The 14776-nt window shown below is 38.8% G+C and overlaps 1 protein-coding gene across 3 annotated transcripts in view; it reads left to right on the top strand.

Moving 5' to 3' along the window:
* RARB (retinoic acid receptor beta) overlaps positions 1–14776 on the top strand; it is a 776321-nt gene that overhangs the window by 442453 nt on the left and 319092 nt on the right. The gene's annotated exons all lie outside the window — the stretch shown is intronic.

Genomic DNA, 14776 nt, shown 5'->3' with positions numbered 1-14776 from the left:
ATTGCTTTATTTTCAGTACAATTTTATACAAATACCTTTACTTTTTAAATATCAGATGCTAACGTTTATTAATTTTTAGAAAGTTTAAACAATATAAAAACATATAATTATGGTAGAAACTGGCATTTTTCCTAAACTCTTACCCATAAAAATCCTACTAATAATATGGGAATATATTTTTTCAGATGGTTTTTCCTTCTGCGTGGGTGTATACACACTTTTTTCCTTCTTCTAAACTGAAATCAATGGGAACATACTTGTCTGTAATTATATTCAGTGAAGCAATTGTACTCTTTGAAGACATATTGCCCTTTTTTTATTCTTAGTGCTATACACTGAATGTGTCCCCAAAAATTCATATGTAAAAACATTCCCAATGTGATAATATTTGGAGGTGAGGCCTTTGGGAAGTACTTATGTCACACAGATAAAGTTCTCAGAAATAGTATTAGCACCCTTACAAAACAGGCTCTGTGAACCAGGAAATGCGCCCTTCTCAGACACGAAATCTGCCAATGCCTTGATCTTGGACTGCCCAGAAAACTGTGAGAAATAAATTTGTGTTGTTTGTAAGTTACCCAGTTTATGGCATTTTGTTATAGCAGCCCGAATGGACTAAGAATAATAGCTGTGTATTCTGTGGTTACAATAGAGGCCACTCAGCTTATATTCCATTTTCTACTACTTGAAAAACAAAAGACCAATTGCTTAATTATTTTCATGGAATGAGTTTATAAAAGTTACAATTTTTAGGTACAAGAATATTGGTATTTTAGATGTTGATGAATACATACATAATTGCCCTCCAAAAATATTTGTATCAATTGACATCTCAGCAAGTTTTCCCACTTCCTCGCTGTTTCCCTTGCTACTATAAAAAACCCCCACAAATTTGGCAACTTAAACCACACACATTTTTGTTGTCATTGTTTTGAGACAGAGTCTTGCTCTGTCACCCAGGCTGCAGTGCAGTGGTGCAGCCTCAGCTCACTGCAACCTCCACCTCCCAGGCTCAAGTAATCCTCCCACTTCAGCCTCCCAAGTAGCTGAGACTACAGGCATGCACCCCCATGCCTGGCTAATTTTTGTATTTTTGTAGACACAGGGTTTTTCCTTTTTGTCCAGACTGGTCTTGAACTCCTGGGCTCAAGCGATCCACATACCTCCGCCTCACAAAGTGCTAGGGTTATAGCCGGGAACCACCATGCCTGGCCAACAAATTTTTAATCTTACAATTCTGAAGGTCGGAAATCCAAAATGGGCTTCACCGGCTAAAATGAAGGTGTCAGCAGGGCTGGGTTCCCTTTGAAAGCTCTAGGGGAGAATTCATTTCCTTGCTTTGCTTGGTACAAGCTCTAGAATGCACCCACATTCATTGGCTCATGGCCCCAATTCCTTCAATTCAAAGCCGGCAACTCTCAACCTAGTCATCCTTACACTGCCATTTCTATAGTTCTCCCTTCTCATTCCTCTTCCAGCTTTAAGGACTCTTGTAATCACATTGGGTCCATCTGCATAATCCAGGATCAATTCACTCTTAAGGTCAGCTGATTATAACTGTATCTACAACCTAATATGTTAAATATCATATAACCTAACATATTCACAGATCCTGGGTGTGAGGACATAAATATCCTTGGGGGCTAATATTCTGCCTAACACAACATTAGGCTTTTAGGGGCTGATATTTTGCCTGATACAACAATAGGGGTTCTAGCCCTCCCGAATCTAAAATGGAAATTTTTTCTATCACTTAAATTTAAAATTATGATTATACTGTGCAGGTATCCTTTCTAATGTTTTTCTGTCCTTTTTCAATGGTTGAATTATTCACACCTTTTCCCCTTATCTTCGTTGACCTCTTAATTATTTATTGGAGTTTTTTATATATTAAGAATATTATATGTATGTTGCAAATATTTTTTCTTAATTTTACATTTTTTAAAATTTATGGTCTCTGTACAGAAGTTTAAAATTTTTATGCCCACATTCCTTGATCCTTTTTATCAGACTTTGTTGTTGTGTCTTTGAATTTAAACCATCATGGCTATGGATTCAACTGTGTCCCTGCAAAATTCCTGTGTCAAAGCCCTGACACCCATGTGACTGAATTGGAAATACGGACTTTAAGAGGTGATTAAGGTTGAGTGAGGTCATAAGGCTGGGGCCTTATCTGATAGAACTGGTGTCCTTTTAAAAGAGACAGAGACACCAGAACTTGCTTTCTCTCCCCGCCATATGAGGAAACAGTGAGCAGGCAGCCCTCTGCAAGCGAGGAAAAGAGCCTCACCAGAATCTGACCATTCTGGTCCCCAAATGCAGAATTCTAGCCTCCTGAAAAACGAGAAATACATTTCTATTGTTTAAGGCCCTAGGCTACGCTATTTTGATGTGGCCGCCCAAGCAGACTGACACAAACACCAACTTGGAAATACTGAGCAACCACAAAGCTGCCTATAGTTCAATTTTTCCCCCTTTCTAAATGCTCTGTGATTCTGACCCCTTCCCTGAAGCTCTTTAGGATAAATAAGTAAGAAAACTTCCCACAAGTGATCTGATACAATAGAGGCCTTAGCCAGCTACAGCAGATTGTACTGAGTGTTCTATAGTGAGATATTCTGAAGATAGAAGACTAAGTGGACTTTGCTTCTGTGTTTACTAAGTGCCTTCATTTTAACCAGACTTTATTTAGAGAGTATTTCATTTTGAGCAGCTAGTATACAAGGCCTTGTAAGGAAATGGTGGGAACACAGCAGACAATGGAAAGCCTTTAAATGTTAAAGCAGTGAAGGCCTCTCTCAGAGGCCAAATAGTGCCCCTAGCTCCACTCTGGCCTTTCACAACCCCTGTCTCCCACCTCACATTACTGCTGCCTATTCCTTATCCAGATGTCCAGAAGTCTCTATTTTTTAGTCTTTCCTGAGTTTAAACTGTTTTCCTAACTCTACCACTTACTTCTTTGATCTGTCTTTATCACCTCTTGTTCAGTGTTCTCTTGTTTTTAGAATAACTTTCTGGCTTGAGAGTGGTGTTTGGATGCTGGAATCCTACAGAACCTTCTCTTCCCCACACTTGAGTGAGGTTATTTTTATTCTGCAGCAAATGTGCCAAGTATTTTTAGTGTTTGGATATTATTCTGAAATAGTCATTTAAGTTACTCAAATTTGGGAACTATCTGGAAGTTCATTTTATGTGACTGGAGGGCTATAATTTATGGTTACTTCAGTATTTGGTTAAATATATAGTGAAAATCAGAACATTATATATGATAATGTCACAGAATTAAGTACTTTTATTTTCCACTGTTTCTGGGTTGAGCTACTCAGGAATGAGCATAGAAATCTAATATGGAAAATTGGCAAATGTGGACGCATAATGTTAAAACTATATTCTTAATTTGGATAATCTCTCTCAAGGTTTTTTCAAATGCTAGGAGGAGAGTTTTATATTTCTTAAGTCATCAGTGGTTATAATGTCAAATTTCTTGGAACATAGAATAGTAGAGATTTGTAAATAAAATTTTATAATCTTCCCAAACAAAAAAAGTGCTCGAGGTCACAGTCTAACATGAATGACATCAACCTTCCTCTTTTAATCTTTTAACAGCTCTCAGCGGTAGATTTCTCCATCTCCGTTGGAGAGCATTTGGTGACTACCATTGATTTTTTTTTCTTTTTCTAGGACCAGGTAGATCCACCACTGAAGGGCTGGTTCATTATTTGATATAGAAGAAATGAGTGTTAATGTTGGACCTATTCAAGTGTGGCTAAATGCACATCATATCTGTAATCTATTTTGTGTCCATAGCACTTCTGATACACAGTCCCCCAGAAAATAGAAAAAAGAAAGTCAAGATGCCATGTGGCTTACAAAAGTGGATCTATGTTTTTCATATTATTTTCTCCAACTTAGATTTTAGATGTGGTATATATTGACCCTGGTCCCCACCAGAGTTTAGCATTTGATACATTCCATTGTTATCATGGAGAATTCAAGGAATGGAAGAATTTATTAATTTTAGCCCCTCTTTTACTCTGTTCCACTCACTCTGCCTTCCTTGTTGTAAAAACATTCCTGGGAGGCTCCTGCCCCAGCACCTTTGCACTGGTTGTTCCCTTAGTCTGAGATCCTCTTTCACCCATTGTTCATTTTCTCATTTCATTTTGGTCTCTCTCCAACATTATGTCATTGTAGAAACCTTGCCTGGCAACTCTGACATGTCAGCCTCTCTGCACTCCTTAGGATCTTTCTCTCCTCTTACCTGCTTTTTCTTCTTCCCCACTATGATTTGGTATCAAAACATTTGTGCAGTTTGTAATTCTGTGTTTACAGCCTGTCAAACCATCCAACACCATAACCCGTTAGAGCAGAGATTTATCCATTTGTATTTCCAGAAACTCAAATAGTATCTAGCACATGACATGCACTCAATAAAGATTTGAGCAATAAATGGATAAAGTACAAATATTCTCTTCCAATAGTATATAAAGAATGTTGAATACCAAAAGTAATTATGATCTTATCTTTTACCCTCCAATAAACTGTCAAACCAATATGGCATGGTACAGTAGAATATAATTTTTCAAGTATGTGCCAAAATATGTCTCAACTTTGGGCTGTTAAATAATAGCAAACAAATAGTGATATTGCTAGCTCATTTTAGATGTCCATTGAATAGTCATAGAAATGAGTCCATGAATCTCCTTAAGTATTCTGAAATGAAAGGTCATGAGCAATAACCTATTATTTATTATTCTTTAATGTATATGCCTCATAAAGCTCATCAGTGGATCATTCAGCACCATCCATCATTGAGAGGTAGGAACCTGTGACAACTGAGAACAAAAACTCTGGAGTCCAACTGCCTGGGTTCAAATTTACTAGCTGCATGACCTTGGGCAAGTTACTTTAGCTTGTTTATACTTCAGTTTCCTCGGTTGTTCAACGTGGATACTAACAAGAAGAGCTGCTTCTTCACTGAATAGGTGTGAAGATCCAGTAAGTTAATATACCTGTGTAGTACTTTGCACAGTACCTAGAAAATAGCTAGTCTTCAATCATGTTAGATAAAATGGCAGTAGTAATTATAAATGATACAAATAGCAACAATAATAGTAAACTCACTTAACAGCTACTTTTAAGGGCTTTATGACTTTGCTGTTATATCCTAAAACATCTTTTTTTTTAACAAAATATGTATATTTATAGCCTAAAACATCTTTTTTAACAAAATTTGTATATACTCATTTTATGCTAAAAATGTCATGTTTAAGTGGCCAAAGTACTTAAATAGACATGTATCTAAAGAAGACATACAAATGGTCATTAAGCACATGAAAAGATGTTCAGCATCACTAATAATTAGGGAAAGGCAAAATAGAACCACAGTGAGATACCACTGCCATACCATTTAGTATGGCTATTATTTGCGGGGCGAAAAGAAAATCATGTTGGCAAGGATGTGGATAAATTGGAACCTCGTGTCTAGCTGGTGGGAACAGAAAATGCAGCATCTTCTATGAGAATAGTGTGGCAGTTCTTCAAAATATTAAAAATAGAATCACATATCATCCATTAATTTCACTTATGGGTGTTAACTAGGGACTCAAACAGATATTTTTACACCAATGTTCATAGCAACTTAATAGCCAAAAGTTGGAGTAATCCAAATCTCCATTGGTGCATGAATAGATAAGCCAAATGCGGTCTGTATGTACAACAGAATATTATTTTGCTTTAAAAAGGAATGAAATTCAGCGACATACTACAATATGGTTGAACCTTAAGGACATTAAGTGAAATTAAGCCAGACACAAAAAGACAAATATTATGTAATTCCACTTATATGAGGTACCTAAAGTAGTCAAATTCATAGAGATCTGTACACCTAAAAATTGTTAAAATGGTGAAAATGTTATGCATATTTTACCACAATAAAAAAGATATATTTTTAAAACCTGCCACATTTGAAGCAAATGGAATGTGTGCATATTTGTTTAAATTCCCTGTAGACCTAAAAAAGAAGGTTTATATGCAAAACTTAATGGAGAGAGAATAAGCCGTGTTATCCCAGCCTATCACTGATAATTAATACCTGGATAATATTATTTGTTTACAAAGCACACATATCACCTTATGATGTTCTCACAATATCCCTTGAAGTAGTGCTATTTTTATCCCACTAGTGCAGATGAGGAAAATGGATCTCAGAAAAATTAAGTGGTGTGGTGTTCAAGGTTGTAATAGGTTGGTGCAAAGGTAATTGCAGTTTTTGCCATTAAAAGCAATGGGCATTACAAGTAATGGCAAAAACCCCAATTACTTTTGCCCCAATCTAATATTACTGGTAAGTTTGGTGTCAGGGCTTAAGCCCCCAGTCTTCAGGCATTTCTTCCTGTGTTCTACCCTTGAAATCATACCATCCCTTAACCAGATCTTCTTTTACTCCATAAGTACATCACTCATTCCAGCTTCCAGTGAAATACAAATGATATTCATTGGCATTAGCATTGGCAAATAGAATATAAGTCTCTTGTAACCTCTAAATTTAGCATCAAAATGATGTTGGTCAGAGATATTACACTGACCAATTATGATGGAATATGGCTTTAATTTTTCTCCCCTCAATTTTTATTACTATAAATCAAGAAATACTGTCAAGTATTTAAGAATGAGATAAAATTGTAAGATAGGGGTGGCCGCAGGCTTGCATTTGCACAGGCATGCTATGGTTTTTCATATAAATAATAGTGTGCTAACCAAAAATAACTAACTCTTGAAATGCCATATAGGATAAGCATACCAATGTCTCAAGAATCTCATCTCAAATGCAAGGCCTGCACAAGAGTATTTGTTTCTTGAGCTGAAAGAAGTGACCAGAAAATTTAGTCATGTTCCTTGGCCAAAGGCATCTGCATTAGGAAAATTAGATACTTTCTGTGTTTCTGGGAGAATGAGTTGATACTGGCATACAACTAACTTTCTTTTGGATGAGTTGCCATGGAAAGGTGGTCGTTAGATGAAATGATAGTTCTGTCTTTCCTGCAATGTGACTCTTGTAAGCATTTGAGAGGAAGGTTATGAGATACTTGCTATTCCCAAAACTCATTCTCATCAGAAACTTTAATATTCCAAGGTAAGAATTTTCTTATTCAGTAATCTTGTTTATAAAAGAAAACCAAATACACTAAAGCACTTTAAAAAAATCAATGCTATCTGTACCTTTATTGTCAAAAACCATTTTCTAGTAAGGTTTTTTTTAAAATGTCCAATCTTGCTGAATAAGCTAAAGACATGTATAAAGTAGGCAACAGCATAGTTTAAAATTAAAATACTTACCTTTGTCCTTTACAAATTCTTTGTCTCCTGCCTGGTTGGGAGAGTTCTGAGAACTTCCTTGCATTGTCTGATACAGCGGTCAGTACTCACATGTGGTTATTTAAGTTTAAAGATAAAATAATTAAAATGAAATAAAATTTAAAATTTATTTTCTTATGCTGGCAATATTGAGTACTCAGCAGCCATGTGCTAGTGGTAACCATATTAGAAAGTATAGATACAAAACATTTCCATTGATTGCAGAAAATTCTATGGACAGTGTTACACCTTTAATAGCTGAATATGCTTCCTTTAAAAACTTGTTCATCTCCAGATGTGTACTGTGCTGGCCATACAGCACTGATGTGAGGGAACCCACTTTTACACCAACAAAGCCATCGGCTGGTCAGGACTGGTAGATATGCCATGATCTCCTTTGGACATCATTAAGGTGACTTTGCAACTCACCAGTGTCTGCCTGCCAAACAAAGTCTTGTGGTCAGGATAATATTGCTAATTTGATCTCCGCCTCCTCTATAACAGGGGCCTCTGGATGGACCTGGATATGGTAGTCATCTGAGGCAGGTGGTGCCATGCCTTTCAAAGCTGGGTCTGTTCCTACATCACTCAGGTATCCCCTTAGGCAGTAATTCTCAACTATGTGTTAGAATAACCTGTAGAGCTTTTAAAAATACAGTATTCTGGGTCCTATCTCCATAAATTCTTTATTAATTGCTCTGGTGTGTGGCCAGAGCAATTTCTTCAGATATTCTGAAGTTCAGCCACGGTTGAGAACCACTGCCCTAAGACCTGTTCTCAACACCTTAAGTAGTTTTATTGCAAGGCTTCCGTGTCCCTGGGTCAGCCACAAGTATCAAGTCACATAAGAGGACTGAACAGTGATACAGGAGAGTCCGGTTTGATTTCCAGCCCTCTTGCTGACTAGTTGTGTTACTTTGGATACGTTAGTCCCACCTGAGCCTCAGTATCTTCCCCTGTTAAACTACAGGGCTGCTTATTACGCACCTCCAAATTCTATGAGTTTATGAAATACCCATTCCTATTTAAGCCAATAGAACTGTTCATGTCAAACTGTGGAGAGAAATCTTTTTTCCTGTTCACATCCGAACTCATTCATTTGCATTTTACATTCCCCATAAACTGATGCTCTGCAAGCACACAGATAGCCCTGAGCCTACCCAAATAGCCCCAAGCTTCCTCAATGTATTGGGGGAACAGGATGACAAATTCTAAACACTGAGTTTAGTATCCAGCAGAATATTTAGCCACTTCTATGTGGATCTACATGTCATATTAAGTGCAGAATCATTGATGACATTTCTGTGTCTAACAAAGGACTCAAACTGGCCTCAGCTACTGTGCATGAGAAGCTCATGCTTTCTTTTACATCTCAAGTCTTTTGAGCTGCTCACTTAATCGTTATATTGCCTACTTTTAGAAATGTTTACAAGTAACCTTTAAAATCATCACCTAATGGAAACTAAGGTGAAAGTTATATTTATCATGACTTTCTAATCCAGTTATGACGAGTTTCTTCCCTTTTGCCTTTTCCCAAAGCAGGCTGGCTTTCTTAGAGGCTGCCTAATATGTCTCCAAATGGGCCCATACTTCAAGGTGCTGTTAGAAGTGACATCTCACTGCTCAGCTCGTCAGAGACAGTGATAGGATAGCACCTTTCAAGGTGACAGTGTTTGTGACAGCAGGCAGAGGGGAAAGTCTGCTCCCTGGCAAAGATAAGGAATGCGATATCATTTGGTCTGCATGTTTCATCACCGAAACTGCTTATGGTTTCAAATTGCCCATGAATCAACCTGTAAGTGCCTTAGAATAGGAAAGCAGTTGCTAGCTGGCACTTGACTCCACTGTGACAGATATTTCACTTCCTCAGTGTCTGCCAGTCTTCTCTTACAACCCACCACCTAGCATCAAGGCATCCTGCTTTTAGCAACATCCTTTTCAGGCACCTCCAGGTTATGGGCGCAGGCCCCAAGCTTGGTGTTCAGACCTCATAACCCGTTCTCTGTGACTCCCACTGGCCTGCCACCCCTGCACTGTGCACCCTGTGTGCCCTAACTATTGCTGCATGCGGCAGCCTGCCCCCACCCTGGGATGGTTCTCACTCTCAACTTTGCTTATGACCTGGAAGTCCTTCTAGCCTAGAGCTGCCTAGTAGATGTATCCTCTGAGACACATATATGATTTAAAACCTTTTGATCGCTACATTAAGAAAAAATAAGAAGAAACCAGTAAAATTAATTTCAGCAATGTTTCATTTAACCGAACATATTTAAAATATTATGTAAACACGAAGCCTGCATAAAAATTAACTAGTATACATTTTGTTTTTCATACTGTCTTCAAAATCCAGTGTGTATTTATACTTATAACACCTCTCAATTTGGATAGGACAGTTCAAGTGCTCAGCAGCCACACATGACTGATGGTCACAGGCTACCATACAGGACGGTGCCCTTCCGGTCCCTTCACAAGTACCTCACATGCTTATCCTGATACAGCCTGAAGACTCAGATCGGGTGTCACCTTTATGAAGCTGCCAATTTATACAGGGTGATCACGGAGGCCTCTCCTACTCGGGACTGCTGAGTAAAAAGGTGGGAAAACTAGCACAAATTTCTGGAGCCTGGCTCCCTGGAAAGGGGACCTCAGACACATCTCATGTGTATTTGCTATAATAATGCTGTCAAACAACCCCCAGACCTCAGTGGTTTATAATAAGAACTATTTTTTTTGTAGGTCAGCCTGGCTCTGCAGGGCTTTGGAGGGCTTAGTGGGAATCAGCTGGACTTGACTTTCTTCTGCATGTCCCCTTATTCTGGGACCAGCAGTTGCCTCTTTATATAGTCTTTTCATTATAGCAGCAAAAATACAGGAAGGGGGGAGGAAATACATAAGGCATCTTAGGGCTAGGGTCGGGACTGGCAGACTGACATTTCTACCCATGTTCCTTTGGCCAAAGGAAGTCACATCACCAAGCTCAACAGCAATGGGGTAGGGAAATATCCTTGCCCACAGTGGAGGGAAGGAAATAGTGTGAGCCAGTAATCAACTCTTTATGCCATGTAAGGATACTTAGCTGATCAGCATTTGCTTGGAAGCTCAAAAATACTGTTTTTTAAAAAAGATCTTCGGCTTCTCTTGGCCCCATGGTCTTATGTGCTGCCCCATCATGCCATCAGAGGTCACTGCACACAGTATCAGTCATAGCGGTGACCACATCATACCCACAGACTCTCCATGAGCACCTCTTAACCCAAGTCTGGCTAGGCGCGGTGGCTCACGCCTTTAATCCCAACACTTTGGGAGGTCAAGGCAGAAGGATTGCTTGAGCCCAGGAGTTGAAGACCAGCCTGGGCACATGGCAAAACCCTGTCTCTACCAAAGGTACAAAAATTAGGCAGGCACAGTGGTGTGTGCCTATAGTCCCAGCTACTCAGGAGGCTGAGGTGGCAGGATCAAGTGAGCCTGGGAGGTGGAAGCTGCAGTGAGCCGTGATTGGGCCACTGCACTCCAGCCTTGGTGACAGAGCAAGACCTGGTCTCGAAAAACAAAACAAACTCAGGTCTGTATTTTTAGCACCTGGCTTACTGCCTGCACCATCCAGAAGCTACCTCTTTATACTATTAGACATAGGGCAACCCTTTGATAATATGTATCACCTTAGAATCCTGCATATTCAAGAACTATCTGTCCTATAGCCAAGAAGCCCTGTAAGGGCAGTAACTGAGCCCATCTTGGTCATAGCTGAATCTCCAGTGCCAGGTTCAGTGATGGGCGTCATTGCCCTTAATAAAGACTTGTTCAAATTAGAACACTTGGACACAGGAAAGGGAACATCACACACCAGGGCTTGTCGTGGGGTGGGGGCGGGAGGAGGGATAGCATTAGGAGATATACCTAATGTAAATGACGAGTTAATGGGTGCAGCACACCAACATGGCACATGTATACATATGTAACAAACCTGCATGTTGTGCATATGTACCGTAGAACTTAAAGTATAATTAAAAAAATAAAGATTTGTTCAGTTGAAGGAAATTATCTTAGAATGAGCAGCAGGGTAAGAGCCAAATACAGAGTTTCACATGAAGCTAGGATATCCCTAGGTCGCTTAACCTCTCTGAGGCTCAGCTTCCCCTTCTGTAAAATGAGGTTTATAATGTGATGTTTACATCATGGGGATAGTGTAAGAATTAAATGAGGCAATTCATGTGAAAGCCTTGGAATATGTGTGAATCATAAAAAATATTTTTTGTCTTTTTGCTAATAGCTATTCTAACTAGAGTAGTGTGTTATCTCTGTGGTTTTGGTTTGCATTTCCCTGATGATTAGTAGTGATCTTGAGCATTTCATCATATGTTTGGCCATTTGTGTGTTGTCTTTTGAGGAATGTCTGTACAGGTCTTTAGCCCATTATATACGCTAACTACCCTGATTTGATCATTATACAATGTATACCTGTGTTGAAGCATCACACGATACTCAGTAAATAGTACAATTGTTATGTGTTCATTACAAACAAAATAATAAACATAATTTGTAGAATAGGAACATAGGAAACCAAAATGAAGTAAAATATAACGGAAGGAATTTAATTCCATATTTCATTTTCTCTCTCTTAGTAACTAGGAAACTAATCAAAGAAATTCTCAGACCATCAACTGTGACTTGTAAGAGTTTTGAAAGAAAGGATGTTAAAAGACATTATGCCTCTAATTTTAAAGAGTGATTATAGACATAATGGGCTGAACACTTAGCATAAGAAAGCCCTAAAGAAAAGAAAAGCCAACTTGTATTCCATTTGCAAACACCTAGAAAAGAGCACAGTCCTTGGTAGTAAACCCAATGGCTGTGTGAAGACCAAGTTTTGTCAAACCAATCACTTCATAAGAGTGGTTGACAGGTCTTGGGATCAAAAGCACTTGACTAATACAGTACATATTGGCAGTAATCTGTATAACAGCTCATAAAATTTAAACTTAAATTCTAGATCTAGGACCAGTCATCTTATCTCATTGATAAGAATTGAGACAGGAAAGGAAAAAAGTGAAAATAAGTGAATGCATGTATAGATGAATGAATACTTGGATGATTTAAAGAAATAGGAATGAAGAGTATCTCTCTTCAAGGTTAATAATAACAACAGCGAAGTGTATATCCACATATTGCTGGAAAAGTTAGCTAACTGTTTATCCAAGGAGTAGAAAAGAAGGTCAAACATTCAAGGCATGATTTAAAATGTTGCTGGTAAGGAAGAACTCTAGGTTGGTGTCAAATAGTTGGTAGATTGCGTTGTGGAGGCCAATGTAGGGGGAAGGCAGGTAGGCCAACAAGAGCCAATTAAGCCACCTAACAGAGCAGCCTGGGACTTGGAGTCCAGGACCTTCTCAGTCACCCAAAAGTCATCCAAATCCACTCCAAGAGTTCCAAAGAGCTCCAGTGAGTCACTATTAAAATAAGCTGCTCTACTCGGAGAGGCTGAGGCAGGAGAATGGCGTGAACCCGGGAGGCGGAGCTTGCAGTGAGCCGAGATTGCGCCACTGCACTCCAGCCTGGGCGACAGAGCAAGACTCCGTCTCAAAACAAAAAAAAAAAAAAAAAAATAAGCTGTTCACTTGCAGAAGTGGAAAGACAAAGTGAAATCGCCTATGGATCATAAACAAAAAGGGGAGTTTTTATCCACATCCCAAAGTAGTGGTTCTCAGAGAACAGTTTGCAAATTGAGTTGTCCTCACAAGACTCTCATGGCCCTAGAGTAAAATAAGCAAAATAAGGCTAATACACAAATTGTTTTTCATAAACTTAACTTATGCAATGTTATAGTTGTATGTCCTTCCTGTATTTAGTGCAATTCTATTGTCTTAAAATGTTTAGATTATGATAACAGATGGCAAATAGAGTTTGGTTTACTTTTTGCTTAGTTAGCAAAATAGAAGTTGGCCATTCTGTGTGGGTCCCTCTGCTTTTATAAAGTCAATTTGTATTGAAGTGTAGCGCATAAGTGCACTTTTTACAAAGTGAACACACAAGTAACTCGAACCTAGGTCAAGAAACACAACATGTCTTGTAACTCAGAAGACCATATACCTCTTTCCAGTCACTACTCCCCCATAAAAATGACAACTCCTGACTTCTGACAGGCTGCTTTTCTGCTTACATAAATGATGCCACACAATATTTTCTCTCTTGTGTCTTCTTTCATTTGATGTAATGTTTGAGAGACTCATCCTTTCATGCAGTTAGTTGTGGTTGGCTTTTCTCTCTCATTGCTGGGTGATATGGTGCTCAGTTCATGTGTATTTTTTTGTCCTACTGAGGATGAACATTTGTGATTTTTCCACTTCAGGGCCATTATGAGCATTGTAGCTACAGGTTTTCCTGTACATTTTGGCATGGTGTGGTGGGTGGCGGTACATGTGTACATCTTCTGTGGCTTACCTCTAAGTATCTGCTTCTAGAGCTAGGAAATGAATGAATCTCACTGTTCTGTTGTAAAGATTAAATGAAATAATGTACGTGAAACTTTTGTGAGCTTTAAATATGATGCAAATATGAGAGTTTCCCCTTGGAAGACCCTCTTCTGTTTCACTCTCTACCCATCAGACAGTCCAACAGTGTTCTTGAAATAAATATTCTCTAGCCACTCTCAGGCCTTCCAAATCCTTATAGAACATGGGGTCTATAACAGTGGTTCTTCACTCTAGGTCAAGATACATAGGTACAACAGTGTCTCTACACAGGGGCACTGCCAAATATCTATGGATGTGTAGATTTTATTTGTGCCACAGCTAAGAATCCACTAGCTGTATCCATGGATTTATGGATTCTTAGCTTTGATAGCTAACTCGAACAGGTCATCTAAATGGATAGAAACCCACATACAGCTTCTTGAAAGTAAGCAGAAAGAGATAGCAAAATAGCCCAGTTACAAGGCAAATTTGCATATGTACCATATTATGTGAGAATCTGAGCTTGTGAGCATATGAAAACATAGCTGGGCCAGCACCTTCTACTCGGTAACACTACTAAAGGAACACATATGGGAGCTAAGAATGCTTTTGTAGATTTGGGGAGCTATTAAGGTAGGTGGCTGTGGTTTCATTGTAATGATTCTCAACTTATTTGGTGTTTAGTTTCTTTAGTCCCTGTAAGCACAGCACCAACATATTTAGCATTTAAACCCTAAAAGATTGTGCAGCAGTGGGGATTTGCACTCACAGCCAGTTACTGTGTGTTACTTTTCACGTGGTGACCGTAGTAACACCATACACTGATGCAGGGCTTTATGATTTTTATAACCCATCCACACACATCCTTCCCTTCTACCCTCTCAGAAGCCCCAGAAACGGTGCAAGTAATGGAATGTTCACAACATCAAAATGCAGGTTACTTGTCTTGTCCAGGGACATATTATTATAAA

This window comes from Hylobates moloch, unplaced genomic scaffold (assembly GCF_009828535.3).
Source record: "Hylobates moloch isolate HMO894 unplaced genomic scaffold, HMol_V3 SCAFFOLD_8, whole genome shotgun sequence".
Lineage (NCBI taxonomy): Eukaryota > Metazoa > Chordata > Mammalia > Primates > Hylobatidae > Hylobates > Hylobates moloch.
The sequence above is the reverse complement of the archived record's forward strand: the minus strand, read 5'-3'. Positions and strand labels throughout refer to the sequence as shown.